At 40.2% G+C, this 14,886-nt stretch overlaps 1 long non-coding RNA gene and 1 pseudogene across 27 annotated transcripts; both read left to right on the forward strand.

Moving 5' to 3' along the window:
• The first annotated feature begins 218 nt into the window (after positions 1-218).
• On the forward strand, positions 219-12,458 carry LOC103718328 (splicing factor-like protein 1 pseudogene; annotated as a pseudogene). 26 transcript variants are annotated; one of them, XR_015976986.2, is made up of 5 exons: positions 219-2,636; positions 3,062-3,588; positions 3,728-3,780; positions 7,691-7,775; positions 12,212-12,458. The product of XR_015976986.2 is annotated as a splicing factor-like protein 1 pseudogene, transcript variant X22 (transcript). The 26 variants fall into 26 exon arrangements; XR_015976985.2 differs by lacking the exon at positions 3,728-3,780 and adding an exon at positions 3,670-3,727 and having other exon boundaries at positions 3,062-3,583; XR_015976984.2 differs by having other exon boundaries at positions 221-2,636; positions 2,892-3,588.
• Positions 12,459-13,552: 1,094 nt separating this feature from the next.
• On the forward strand, positions 13,553-14,886 carry LOC148703644 (uncharacterized). The gene is made up of 2 exons (XR_016400139.1): positions 13,553-13,837; positions 14,030-14,886. It is a non-coding gene; the product is annotated as an uncharacterized LOC148703644 (long non-coding RNA).

A 14,886-nucleotide genomic window follows, 5' to 3' on the forward strand; every position in this document is an offset into this window, starting at 1 on the left:
ATTTTAGCGGGATCCTCTCTATAACAAACTAACAATCCAATGTTCATTGCATAGCGTAGGGTAAAGCTCGCACGTGTGGAGTCAGGTCATGCGAAGTAAAGATCTTTTGTTACTCGTCAGTCGATCAGATCACAACCGTCCATCTTCTCCCAACATTTCAACCCTGTGCCCCGTCTCTCTCTCTATATATCACTCGGACCCTCGCGTCTTGAGTCGATCGCGCCCGACCTCGATACTCATCACCGACCGAAGGTTCTCGACGCGCCCCTTCTGCTGCTCTCTGCTCTGCTTTTCCGTTCTCCTCCAGGGTTAGTCTCTCTCTCCCTCTCTCTTCAATGGAGGAATCCGCTCATTTCCAAACCCTAACCTCTTACCCCCAAACCCTCGATCCCCCCAATCCGTCGCCCCAAACCCTAGATCCCCCTCCTTCTTCCGAAACCCTCGACTACTGCGACCACTTCCCCCCTCCCCCTTCCCCTGAAAACCCACCTCCTAACCCCCCGCCCGACCAAGCCGACGGCCAGACGCCCGCCGCTGCGGCCGAGAGGCCGCCGGTCTCCGAGAACGGCCTGGTCGCCGTGACCCACAGTGGCACCGACAAGGATGTGTCCGGCGGGGAGGAGGAGATCAACAGCCGCCGCCGCCGCCGTCGCAGTCGCTGGGACCCTCCGGTGTCCGGCGACAGCGCTGGCGATGGGTCTTCTGGTGGCCGGAAGCGGAAGACCCGATGGGCCGATGAGGAGCCCAAGCCGGTCGTCCAGCTCCCTGACTTCATGAAGGAGTTCGCCGCCGACCTCGACCCCGAAGTCCAGGCGCTCAACTTAAGGCTTCTTGAAATCAACCGGCTTCTTCAATCCGGCATGCCCCTCGACGACCGGCCAGAGGGCGCCCGCTCCCCCTCCCCGGAGCCAATCTACGACAACATGGGTATCAGGATCAATACTCGGGAGTATCGAGCAAGGGAGCGGCTGACGAAGGAGCGGCAGGAAATCATCTCCCAGCTCATCCGCCGGAACCCAGCGTTCAAGCCCCCGGCCGACTACCGCCCTCCCAAGCTCCAGAAGAAGCTCTACATCCCCATGAAAGAGTATCCAGGCTACAATTTCATTGGCCTTATCATCGGGCCCAGGGGCAACACCCAGAAGAGGATGGAGAAGGAGACTGGCGCCAAGATTGTGATCCGGGGCAAAGGGTCTGTCAAAGAAGGGAGATCGCAGCAGAAGAGGGATCTGAAGCCGGATCCCTCGGAAAATGAGGACTTGCACGTGCTGGTTGAGGCTGACACTCAGGAGTCTTTGGATGGTGCTGCTGCAATGGTGGAGAAGCTCTTAACGCCGGTCGATGAAGTATTGAATGAACACAAGAGGCAGCAGCTGAGAGAGCTCGCCGCACTTAATGGAACCATCAGAGATGACGAGTTTTGTAGGCTGTGTGGCGAGCCCGGGCACCGACAGTACGCCTGCCCTGCTCGAACTACCACCTTTAAGAGCGATGTCCAGTGTAAGATCTGTGGCGACGGAGGGCATCCCACAATTGATTGCCCCATGAAAGGATCGGGGAAGAAGATGGACGATGAGTACCAGAACTTCTTGGCCGAGCTTGGTGGAACAGCTCCAGAGTCTCTAACTAAGCAGAGCTCGGTATTGGCTATTGGTTCAGGCTCTTCTGGGAGCAATCCACCTTCGGCTAGTGGTAGTGGTGCTGGGGGCACTGCAGGCACTGGAGCGACCAATTGGATCAAGAAGGAATACGATGAGACAAACTTGTATATAGGATATCTGCCGCCTACTCTTGATGATGATGGACTGATCAGACTGTTCTCTTCATTCGGGGATATTGTGATGGCTAAGGTTATCAAGGATAGGACCACTGGGCTGAGCAAAGGTTATGGCTTTGTGAAGTATGCAGATGTTTCTATGGCTAATGCTGCTATTGCTGCTATGAATGGATATCATCTAGAAGGCAGAGTTATAGCTGTAAGAGTAGCAGGGAAGCCTCCTCAGCCGGCTGTGCCCCCCGGTCCTCCTGCTCCTGTGGCACCTACATATCCTTCTCAACAGTATATGGCTGGTGGGCCTCTCGCAAACCCTCCACCACCACCTGGTAGCTATGCACCAGTTCCATGGGGCCCCCCAGTCCCCCCACCATATGCTCCATATCCTCCACCACCAGGTTCAAGCATGTACACCCCTGTTCAAGGCCAGTCTGTGCCGCCTTATGGCGTGCAGTACCCTCCTCCGACACAGACTGTTCCTCCTGGCACTGCAACTTCAAGTGAATCAATGCAGAATTATCCTCCTGGTGTGCAATCACAGAGCACTACCGCACCAGTCCAGCCGGTGCAGAACAATGCCTACAGTGGTACTGTTGCTCCAAGTGTTCCTCCAATGTATCCGCCTCCTCCTCCTTTTGGGTATGCACCTTATTACCCTGCAGTTCCACCACCAGTACAGCCTCCGACTGTTGATCCCACTCAGAGCATTGCAAATGCACCATGGGTCTCCAATCCACCAGTGCCTCAGCCTGCTTCAACTGCAGAACAACCAGGAACTATGGGTGCTGACACGGAGTATGAGAAGTTCATGTCAGAGATGAAGTGATGTTGACTATCATGCGTTTTGCATCTGCACTGAAAGGTAAGGCTTCATCTTGCTGCTACTTGCTCTTTCTTAGATATCATAGCGAGGTCATGATTAATTGCAAAGATTGATTATGTGACATTACTAAATTTTGGTCAGCCTATGTCTTTGTAAGACTTATGGATTTCGTAAACTCAAGTGGACTCATGAAGAACATAAACTGGGCAAAAACCATGCTGCATATGAAGTGTTTCATAAGTGTATGTTCTTGATTGTAATAGCATTCGACATTTTTGTTTTCTTATTGAACAGGAGATATTTCAGCCAAGTCTGTCTGGAAACAGCTGTGCCGTGCTTCCATTTGCTTCATTTTCTTTTCATGGCCTAATACTTGCCCTGTCTAGCACTTTTTTTTATTTGGTTGCATTCATGTTTTGGCATTTCTTAACTTGGATGCTGGTGATTATTACATTTTTTGGCAGGCTTGAGGTTTCTTGGAGCTATTGTCAACCTGATTTATTTCCTCTTGCTCATCTAGTTGGAAGTTTGGGACTCACATCTTTAACCTTGCTGTACTCTTATGACCATTGCAGAGACTGCGGGCTCAAAAAAACTGATCGTTTTCAAAGTGGCAAATTTATGTACTTGATACATCTGTTGCTTGACAGTTACAATTTTTCTGTGGTTTTGGATTTCTTTCTCATGCAGAGGGCTTTTCTGCAACCAGTGCGCCAAGATACTAGTCTTCTCCCTGTCTGCTCTCATCTGGAACTTCTTTTGGGGCTGTTTACTAGTTATTTCATGATGTTTCTTATATGAGACCTGTTATATGACTTTTGTTCTCTGGCTGATTATCTAGTTCTCTAACTGCTTAATATTTCATTATTGTCAATGTTGCTACCATCTTATTGTGCTATTCTATACATTTTTGATTGCGATGGATGCTTGGTGATGTTTCTGGCCATCACTCTTTGGAGCAAACCTTGTGGTTATACTGTTATCAGGTTGGGTAAATATTCATTTTCTCAGCAACTCTTATGTTTTTCCTTTTTTTCTTTATTAATTTAGACTGCCTAGAGTTGTTTCCCAGTTTATAGGTGAGAGCTGGGAGGATATGCTGCAAAAATTGATAATCACTAGCTCATCAGGTACTGCCTGGAATGCAGATGGAAATTGGGGCATGGCTGAAAAATTTTCACTTGTATGATTTTTTTTTCCTTTGTTCATTTTGATATTCTAACCAAGTTATGCAGCATGGGTGATATCTGTCAACCTTTGTGGTTACATTGCCTTTGTGGTTACATTGCCTTTTGAGCATAAACAACAGGATTACAGAAATTTTCTTTGGTCATTGCTTTATTGGTGTCGCTGTATCAGCATGCCAGTTCTTCTATCCTTTGACAAAATTTTATTCACACAAGCCCCATAGCACTACTGGCTTCCTTTTCCCAAAAAAATTCTGATTTATCATATTATTCACTGTAATTTGTTAGTTGAAGTGATTGTTGCAAGTGCAATAGGACTTGATGCAATCTCAGAAATGGAGAATGTATATAACTGAACTGCTCTAGCTGGGTCATGACAGAGTGGAGTTATTGGTAAGTTACAGATAGTACTGCCAGAGGGCAACGAAATTCACCACAGGTATGTGTTGAAGAGAGAGTTAAAGCTAAGTAGGCAGGAACAAGTTATGTGCCATTGGGCAAAAACAGCTCAATACCTTGGTATTATGTTATTTGGGTTTCTTCAAGTCTTAGATAGGTCAAGCTGTTTAGGCAGATTTTGAAGTCCTATAAGTGTATTGCGGTTCAGGGGAGAAGGGGAATTCCTTAGGAACAACAATCTCAAACTGTAAACTAATCTCTTACGATGTGTGCTCTTCTCAGTGTTAAACATATAAAATTGGAAATATTTTAATTCTCATAATCTGTGCAAATGTCATTATAATAAGAAAAACTAGGAATTTTTGAACCATATAATTATGGAGATTCAATTTTATAGCATACTTTGAATCATTGAACTAAACATCCAACCTTTTCTTTTCTAAAAAATATCTTTTATTTTTCTTTTCTTTTATTTATTTATTTATTTATTTTTTTTGAGGGGGGGCGGAGATGAAGTAAAAAAATCATAACAACATGGAAGGCAATCCAATCTAAATTATAACGTAGTATTTCTTGGATCAATCAGTTATTTTTGTTCCGACTGAAACTCAACTATGTTAATTCATCAGATTTACGCTATTTCTCGCTAAAGGAATTGAGAGCAAGCATAAAATATGCTGCATGGGACAACATCCCTTCATTTAAATATCAAACATGTCTAAAATATCTCTTAGGTGGTGTTTTGTATGGGTGATGACCCCAAGATCAACGGTGATGGGGGTGGAAGTGACAAGATTTCCGGGTTGCATCCTAGTGATTTTACGTGGCAAAGATCCCGAGTCAACCTCACTCCTAAAATCACCACCCAACTCAGTGATGTTAAACCCATCTTGGAGGACATGTTTTTAGGTGTTGTTGATTTGGGCTGAAATTTGGGGACAAACGTGCCCCTCGGTCCAGGAGGAAAAATTGTTTCAAAAAATGCCGGTCTCTGGAAAAAAGTCCTAGCTGAGAAGGGGTTGATAATTCCATAAAAAAAAATTCTAGTTGAGAAGGTTGGATAATCCCCTAGAGTTATCTTGACAGGTTTTAATTAACTTTTAGTCTTGTTGATTTGGTTTGGAATAACATGTTTTGATAATTTGATTTATATTCATGTGTGTTTTCCTAGGATTTATTTGAGACTTCTGTTTAATAGTTGCAAAATATATGGAATATATTGAGGTGGTTTTGATTTTACCTACCAAGTAGGTTAATCGTGGATACATAGGGATCTTTAATTACTGGAACATAACATACCAAACACAATACTCGGGATGAGGATCACCATAGTGATCTCATTTTGGTCACCAAGAGCCACCTTAATCTATTCTTGCCCTTCCCTAGAACATGCACAAATGAAGAGAGAAAAGCCTATAAGTTTTCAAACTTGACGAAAATTGGTGAGTGCTGGAATTTACATGTTTACAACCATCCATCACAAACCCAGATACTACAATATTTGCCTAATGTTCCTTTTTGTTTAGTCTTCAACCATGTTATTATAGTCAACAGCGAATGACTAAGGGCTTGCTTGGCATGGCTTTTATTTCTTGTTTTTTTAGGTTTAAAGACAATTATAAAAACCAAGTCAAAAAACTTATCTTGGTATTATTGTTTTTATTTTCTATTTTTCAAAAGTTTTTTTTATTATTTCTAGAAAAATGAAAGGAAGAAATCCGTACTTTTAATGTTCTCAAAAACAAGAAACTCATTTATTTTACTATTTTACTATAACTATTGTTACTGTCTCCGCCTCTGCTACCACGGTGCCATGTTCACCATCATTTCTGCCTTTGTCACCATCATCGTTGCCATTACTGCTTTTGTCTTGTAGCCCGCACTGACGCCACAAGCATTGCAACCATTGCTGCTATCACCTCCGCCCCATTAGTACTACCATAGCCATGTCTCTGCCATAACATCACCATTACAACTGCTGTCACCACTATTATCACCACTATTGCTCCCACCATCAACATTGTAGTTGCCTTTGTTGCCACTACTATTGTCTCTGCAACCACACCATATTTATGTTTTTGAAAGTATTTGACCATACATACCATGTTATCAGAAATGGTATTTATTTTTTTGTTTCTGAAAATAGAAAATTGGCAGTGATGCCAAACTGGCACCTAAAACTATCTTTTTTCTGTTTTCTAGAAATCAAGGTCCGCCGTACCGGTACCGATCGGCGTATCGGTGGCGGCCCGGACCGATTCCGTACCGGTCCGAACCGGTCTCATACCGGTGCTCCAACAATAAACTATCGGTACCGGATTTCACGCTGATTCGAGACCATGCTAGAAACTATTTGGTTGGCTAAAGATGTGGAAACATCGAAAAAGAATGTGAAGTGGAACTATAAATTAGATGCATTTATTTTGAAGATCAAACTTAGAAAACCTTAAACTCTTTTTTCCCTGTTTTCTTTCTTTCTTTCTTTCCTAGGAAGAGATAGATATATAAGTGGGGACTTTGAAGTTCCTTTTTCTACGGGCTTTAGAGACAAGTTTAGGCATTTTGTAAATGTTCAAGTTTGAACTAAATGGCATAGCTATTCTTTCTGGATTAAGAAAGTGTGAGGACCCATGCGGGCGTGTTTAGTTCCACATCAGTTATTTGCCTGGCAAATCTTGGGTATTTATACAGGATCAAGGAACTCAGAAAAATATCTTTCGGTTAGCTTTTTAGGTGAGGTCCTGAGTTGTGATAAATGGTATTAGAGTGGATTCGGCCCATGCCTTTTATGGACTGGGAGACATTGCAGCATGAGAATAATTGAGCTGACCACAAGTTGATCGTGATGTTTGTGATTGAATTTGGATTCTTAGCCTAGCGAGGATGCCAAGGCTTAAACGGGGGGAGTATGTGAAGATCCGTACGAGCATGTGTTTAGTTTCACATCGGTTATTCGCTGGGCAGATCTTGCGTACTTATATAAGACTAAAGAACTCAAAAAATACCTTCTGGCTAGCCTTTTTAGGTGAGGTCTTGGGTTGTGATAGAGAGCATACATTGGAAGTGCAAAGTCCAGAAGACTCAAAAGACTTGATTGTGTTCAATGGTAGGCAAGGAAATAGGTTTGAGGAAGAAACTGCTATTAGAGAAGGGAAGTGGCCATTGTGGGGGGAGAGCAGTGTTCGTATATGGGTTTTGTTTATTTACTTGTATGGCTGATTTTTATGTATTCTTATTATTCAAGTTTTGTTATAAGATTCAAATGGCTTTTTGCAATCAAAAATTAATAGATAAAACCTTTTCAATGGTAAATACTTTTGTTTTATAACATATGTTTTATTTGTGGAATTAAATTAAAAAAAAACATATTTGATATCCACTTCAGTGTTCTTCTCTTGTCACATGTCAGATTCTTAGGTTTTCACTTCATATTACTTACAACCATGTGCTTTCCCATTGTTGTACTCCTTAGCATTATCTTATATCTTTTTGGCATAATACTTTCAGCTATGTGCTTTGCCAGTGGATCCATTGTACTTCTGATGGTATCACAAACTTGTGAGAAGTGACGTATAACTTCATTGAAATGGTGGTTAGTTTTTCCTATTATTTGCATTTATTGGCATAAGCTTGCCTTAGCAGTTGAATTACACATTATAGTATCTTTTCTTATTTTGGGGTGATAACACATTATAGTATCATAGTTGTCACTTCATATAAGACTGTTGATGTTTGCTAAGTTGTGCGTAAAAATATTCAGTATATTACTTTTCAACCGCAGTATTTGGAAGTAGAATAATTACCATTCATCATAAATTGATTTGAATAAAGTGTAGAAGTGCAACACTAATATTGAAGAGATTTGTACTATATGAGCTGGGAAGTTTTATTTACAATGTTTAGATACATGGTTTCCATATTCATCAAACTGAGTTCTGATCTTTTAGAGTTTTGGCCATTGTGATGGTCTGAAATATAGTTTCTCTAGTTCTGGCAAAAGAGTACTAAAAGCCCAGAACATATCTAGAAGCAAAAAGAAATTGTTGGAGTTGAAGAAAAACAAGTCAACAAACAAATTTTGCATCAATTTATGGCATATGTTATTGATTGCGACTTCAGGATGTTGAGTTGCAATGTTTTTGCTTTGCAACCTTTTAAAAATATATATATAATTTTAAGATGTTATATGTTGCATTGTTTCAACATACAACATTATTTTCGCATGATAATCTTCATGTCTATCATATTTGTGCGGTTATGAATGTTAGAAAATATGCTTATTCCCTAAAAGCCAAATAGGAGGTTGTTAATGATTTTATTTGGTCATAAGAAAACTGATGGAATATGAAAAGAAAAATTTATTTTTCTATTTCTTTTGTTTGCCACACATCCTCCGACTTTGTGGAAGGATAAAATTGCCCCTACATTTCAGATAAGTTGAACTTTCATTCTACACCATGGATCATGGTATGCCATACCGGCCCGTACCGGCCGGTACGAACCGGTCCAAGCTGGGACCGGTACCGGATCAGCGTGGGATCCGGTATCGGGAGCTTTTTATTGAAAAACTGGCCAGTACGACTGTCGTACCGGTACAGAACCGGTACGGAACCGGTATGTACCGGTCCGGGCTGCCACCGGTACGTACTGGTCTGGGCCACCACCGGTACGCAGACCGGTACTGGTACAGCGGACCTTGCTTTGGATAATATATTTGGTTGCCTGGAAGTGACTTGAAGCGAGTTTCAACTAGGTTAAAAAATGTTAAAGTGACTTTAGCTAGTGGTGCCCTGTAGTCACTTTGGTGAGGTGGATGCCCACCTACTCACTTATGGCAAGCAAAAAATGCTTTGACTTATGTACTTTCAAATATTTTTTGTTGAAAATAATGAATTAGTTTCCCCAGATAGTGAGAATGAAACAGTCCTTTTCAAGGAAAAGATATTGTTCCCTTTTTTGACTTTTTTCCTTACAATTAAATTTTCTTTTTTAATAACATTGTCACTGTTTCCATATGTTCTCAGTCAAAGCTCCCATATCTAAGCTTGAAGTTGGGAAAATGCTTCCCACTTTAAGGAAATCAAGAAATAGAAAATCAGTTCATATTGCCCATGTATATAAATTTAGTTGGCCATGCGTCAGTTTCAGATGAAACTCCAAAAGTGACTCAATATTTCTAGCTTTAGCCAAAGCTGAAATGCCTCGCTTTTGGTTTTGGAGTTGTTTGTGAAACTTATATTTGAAGGGGATGATTTGTTGGATTTCTAAGTGAATGTGCAATGCGCCCTGCCTCTTTAAGGAACTGAAGAATTAAATGTTCTTTGATGCACTTCAAAAACATAATATCAAACTCTGTAGCCAAGCCACTGATATGCATATCCTTGTATAAGCTGTGAAGGCGCAAGACGATATTTATTATTACTTTATAATTAAAATAGGAAAAATCACTTTATCAATGAATGGCTCATTCACTTCCACACATATTTCCATTTATTTTATATTCTTGACAAATTGTTTTGGGAAAAAAATTGTTCCATCATAGTTGAGGCTTGCCTTGCCTCATGCCTCAGGGTGAGGCTTCCAGAAATGCTAAGTATCAGGTGTGAGGCTCTGTAAAATGAGGTATTTGACGTCAAGAGACTGAACAAAGGAGATACATATCGTGCCATAAATTCCATCATATATGGGAGGTGTACATGTTATGGTTTTTTATTTTTTTTTCACTTGCGCTGCCAACAGAAACTATTCATGTCATATATTTCATTTGCATATACTCAGTTTCAAAATTTAAGTTTGGTAGGACTAGGAAATGCATTAATTTTTTGGGTACAATAAGAAATGCATTAATTACCAATCTTTGTTCACATCTGATATGTGTAATTCTGATTATATTTTGTGATTATAAGTACAAAAAATGATGCCTATGCATTTAACACTGTCTATTTGTCGTGTTAGTTTTTTTACATTTATAAATCTTTAAGGAAAATTTATGAGTCCTTTTACTTGGTTCATTGAGAGGTCAAAATCTCTTGCCTTTCCAAATGATTCATATTTCAATTAACAGATCTTTTTACATGGACAACATTGTTAGCGGAAGAACTTGCAAGTCAAATTTAGCTATGGGGATTATTTGAGTAATTTGAATCTTTTAAATTGTATTTATGCTTGACTGGAAGCATGTCTAGTTGAGTCACTTTGGTCAAGTCAAGAGTTTTTCGGTTGTTTTCTTTGGCTTTACTCTGTCTAGGAGATGAATTTGGTATCTAAATTAACTCGTCTTCTTTCCTCTTTCTCTAGGAGATGAATTTAGTATCTAAATTAACTCGTCTTCTTTCCTCTTTCTCGAAATTCTTTTCAGTCACAAGGTAGATACCCCTACTAGGCAATTATAATTCTAGGTGCTGTGGCATGGCCTGGTGGCCCTTTAAAGTTTAACTGACACCCATTTTTAGGGCATTTTTATTAAGCTAAGAATCTATTCTAGAATTCTATTATTTCCTTTCATTTTCATCAAGCCTTGGTGACTTGAAGTTGTGCTTTATAGCTGTTTCATATTAAAAGGAAAATGCTTGGATGATAAGGTAGGTTAGGAGTACTATATAGATATTTGACCCTATATTATGGAGGATATGCCTAGCAGTATTTCTGTGTCTGACAGGTTTGTTTAATTTTTGTCCATGTTTATTTGTAGGACAACACTGGGACATCCACACAATTCTGTATATATTTCTTATGCCTCTATGTCAATGACTTGTATTTGTCTCCATTGACATTTCTTTATATTTTTACTATATTATACTTTTGAACAGGATAACATATGCAACTTCTACTCTTAGTGGATCTCATGAACAGTCAGCACTAAGCCTGTGTCTAAGATGAACTTGCTATTTAATAATATAATGTGAGTCTGAAGATGATACAATTTAGTGTTAAATGCTAGATTGATGGGAAAAATATGGTAGATGAGGGCCTAGTTTTTAGAACTGACACAGAGTGCATCTTCCAATCAAAAAAAGAACACTTACACTGTATGGGTTGCATTTTTCACGGAGTTCGAGAAATATAAGGTTTTAGTAGATATTGATGACCTAAAGATATTGTGATGCATTCGCTATCATTATTTTGGATTTGTCATACATGAAAATTAACAAACAAAATAATTTTATGTATCCAAGATGGATGAATGTAGATGTGCCCCTGGGGTGCTATCTGGTTGATGCATAAGGCAAAGGCGCAAAGGAGTGTAGAAGGTTATCTTGTATATATTTTGATGTGGGGCGATGTACAAGTCTCAAACTAAAGGATTAATTTGTCGTTTATGTTGGTCAGGCAGGTGCTATGATAGTGCCTCAACAGTATATTCCATTGCATGTGTGCTAGTTGTGCCAGCATATGCCAAGCATTGGCCTGGCACAGCACATCAGCATAAGGCACTTGATTCTAAGGATTGTATTATTGTGTGTTAGCCTGTCACAGCCATGATATCTACTGTGTGTTTGATGCTAGTGCTTGGCATAGTTGGCATGCGTGGAGCCAATATACCAGGTCCTGCATTTGTATCAACTATATTTTATATTTAATGTATTTGTTTACTTTTCAAAGTAAAAGAAGACTTCTGTGGATGTCAAAACTAGGGAGATTATGTTGAAGTATGAGTTCATCAGAGGAATTATAGCATTTGCAACGAGAATGAGATGGTGACTTGCAATGACTAAAGATACAGTCTTTGCTAGAAATGATTAGTCAATAATTGGGAATTCAGTAAAGCTAATTGGAGATAAGTAGGGATTGGGCATGGCAATTATGTCATTAAATGTTCGTTCTTTGTGCCTGCTTGCTGTTCTTCATTTTATTTATTTTTTTGTTTAACATTTGTCTGGGAGAGTTTTATTTTCGTTTTTTTTTGTTTTGAGTATTTCGGGGTTTGTGTTTGTTTTCTTAGTACATGTAATAGAATTATGAATGAATGCTGCAAATATTTTCTTAAAATTGCCTTTGGCTCTGATGTCCATTGTCACATGATTGTAGGGATTTGCCTTCGGCCATCAATTGCTGCCTGTTAGGAGATTTTCAATACCTCATATCAAAGTCAAAGAGGAAAGTGTTTAATTGTGCATGCTGCATATAGTTTATCTATTGAACACACTGATTTTGTCAGCCCTTAGCTAAAAGTTGATTAATGCTATCTTAGATACCTTTGAGTTATTTTTTTTCTGAAATAATATTTAGTTATTTATTTTGATTGAATTGCTACATGAAGACATTTTGATGGCCAGTTCCAGCTTTAGTGAGGATTGCAAATTTGTTACTCGTTTGTTAACATCATTGGAAAATCACTCTCGGTTTTTTGCTGTAAGTTAAATGGTGGCAGTGAATACAAGATCAGATAATCAGCTGGAATTTACAGATCATGGTTCATGCCAGTGCCCTCATAGTGATTAGAAACTTTGGATTGACATTAAAATAGCATCTTAAATGACACCAACTCTATTATCAGTGTCAAATCTAAGGTAGTGGACATGGTGAGGGATCTGATAGAATAGGTTGATATGCCCACTTGTCGAGATTGATGAGGTTTAGATACTCTGTTGGCACATCCAAGTGATCACCGTCTTGGAAATTGGATTACCCTTTCAGACACCTGTTCTTTGTTAGGAGAACCTCGGAGGCCGGCTGCTTGTGCTTAGCTGCTCCTGCCTGAGCCCCTTCAATTGAACTTGCTGCTGCTTGGGAGGGTACAAGGCTGTCCTGTGAGGTAGGCGAACCTCAGACCCTCCCAGGCAGCAGCCAGTTCAATTCAAGGGGCCAGTATCAATTAGTTATATTTGATTATGAAACTTGCACCAGCTTGTTGAAGTGAACTGTTGACTCACCTTGATGACACTGGCAGCTTGAAGTGCCAAGGCCTCCCAGTAATAAGGTTTTCATTTGGATTGTATCAGCATTTAGCACCTTCTGGTGTAAAGTATGAATCATGGTCCTATTATGTCGGCTGGTATAAATCAATAAAATCTAAGATCTTGGCTTGTAACCAGTATTTTTAAAATATCGTTTAACTAATAGATATTGAAATCACTTTTTGAAATGGAGTTTTTGATTCTGGATTTATCTTTTTGCTAGAGATTTCGATATCTCGATATCAATATATCGGTCTTAAAATCAGTGCTTGTTGATTTCTTCTAAAATTTTTACGCCTGCTATATCACTTGAGATAAACTGAGATCTAGGTTTAGCTTGGTCTCGGCCATGGGTAGAGATGACTGATATTGAGATATATAAGCCTGATATACTAATGACTCGGTGAGTTTAGACCATATTGGCTCTGTGATAGTGGTTAGATAGGATGATTGCTTTCTTTGCCGCGGACAGGATGGCTTGCATTGGTATCCATTAATTGCATGTCTGCACCCGCGCCTGCCTAGCGAAGCTACAGTGCAGCATGAAATGATCCATGTCTTTAGGAATCCTTTCACAGGAATTGCAAAGATCCAAGTCATTGCGAATAGCATGCCCACTCTCTGATCAGGGTTTTGCAAGGCAATTTTCCCATGAAAGCTTTTCCGACAGTCTGTGTGCTCTCGTCGACCCAGAGGTCTGCCGGATGCAAATGAAGGATGCAAGAGATTTAGATGAATGTTCCCCACGAATTCTTTTGTAAGCATCCTCAGCCATAACTTTTAGTAGAATCATTATTGCTGCCCCTTGATATAGATTAGGAATTATAAATATGAGAATAGAGAAAGAATGAGAGTGATATTTTTATTTTTGGCATTTTGATTTGTTACTGACTTGGGCTGGTCCTATTTCAATCTGAGCTTCTAACTTTTGGGGCTGAGTTTCGGTCAGGAGCCCTATAACCTGGGCTGAGCCCGCGACCACCTATAGCCCAGCTCAACCCACCCAATGAGCATCTCAAGTAGGACGGGAAGTCTTGAATAAACAAGCTTTAAAAGATGAGCAACTACCGTGTCGTCCCTAACAGCATTCATATTCAAGGATGTAGGCCAGTGTGATGAAGGAATAGTTGTAGGACGGATCATAAACAGATCTTATTGATTTGTTCCCCCCAAAAAAAAACATTCATTTGAAATCATTTTGGATGTTAGCAATTGCCTGACGAAAACTTCGCCATATAGCAAGGACCCCACTCTGTTGGGCTGGAAGAAACGCAAGATTATTCTTAAACAAAAGTTCTTTAGCTAATCCGGTGGCGAGGAAAGCTCTGCACCTTTTTCTCGGACTTCTAAATTTTATGTAATGATCGTGAACTGCCGGGCTTTGCAAGGATTGCTGGAAAATTTCATTCCTTTTGCCTTAATGCGGAAATGGAAAGCTAACTTGGTACTCTACAGATCTCTATCAAGGCTTGATTAAAGTCATGATGAAGTGCTTTACCAATCCCTTCTGAGCCAGGTTTGGCTATCGCTCTGGAACTGCCACCAATTTCCCTATATCTGGATTGAAGAGTTTCAGTTTCAGTCAGTTCTTGCATCAGCTTCAACATCAAGTTCCAGCGCCAGTTTCAGTAACTTTCTCAGTTTTAATGTCCTCTTTTGGGTTGGGTTCTGTTTTGTAGGGTGTTGTAATTATATGATTGCATCCACCTCTCTTATAAGAGCTGAACACTACTTTGTACATTCTCATCTCTCTCCCTTAATAAATTTCTGGGCGGCACTTTGCTTCCCTTTGCATCAAAAGAAAAA

The sequence above is a fragment of the Phoenix dactylifera genome, chromosome 4 (genome assembly GCF_051530095.1).
Source record: "Phoenix dactylifera cultivar Ajwa chromosome 4, Ajwa_hap1_PhDact_Kaust_v1.1, whole genome shotgun sequence".
NCBI lineage: Eukaryota > Viridiplantae > Streptophyta > Magnoliopsida > Arecales > Arecaceae > Phoenix > Phoenix dactylifera.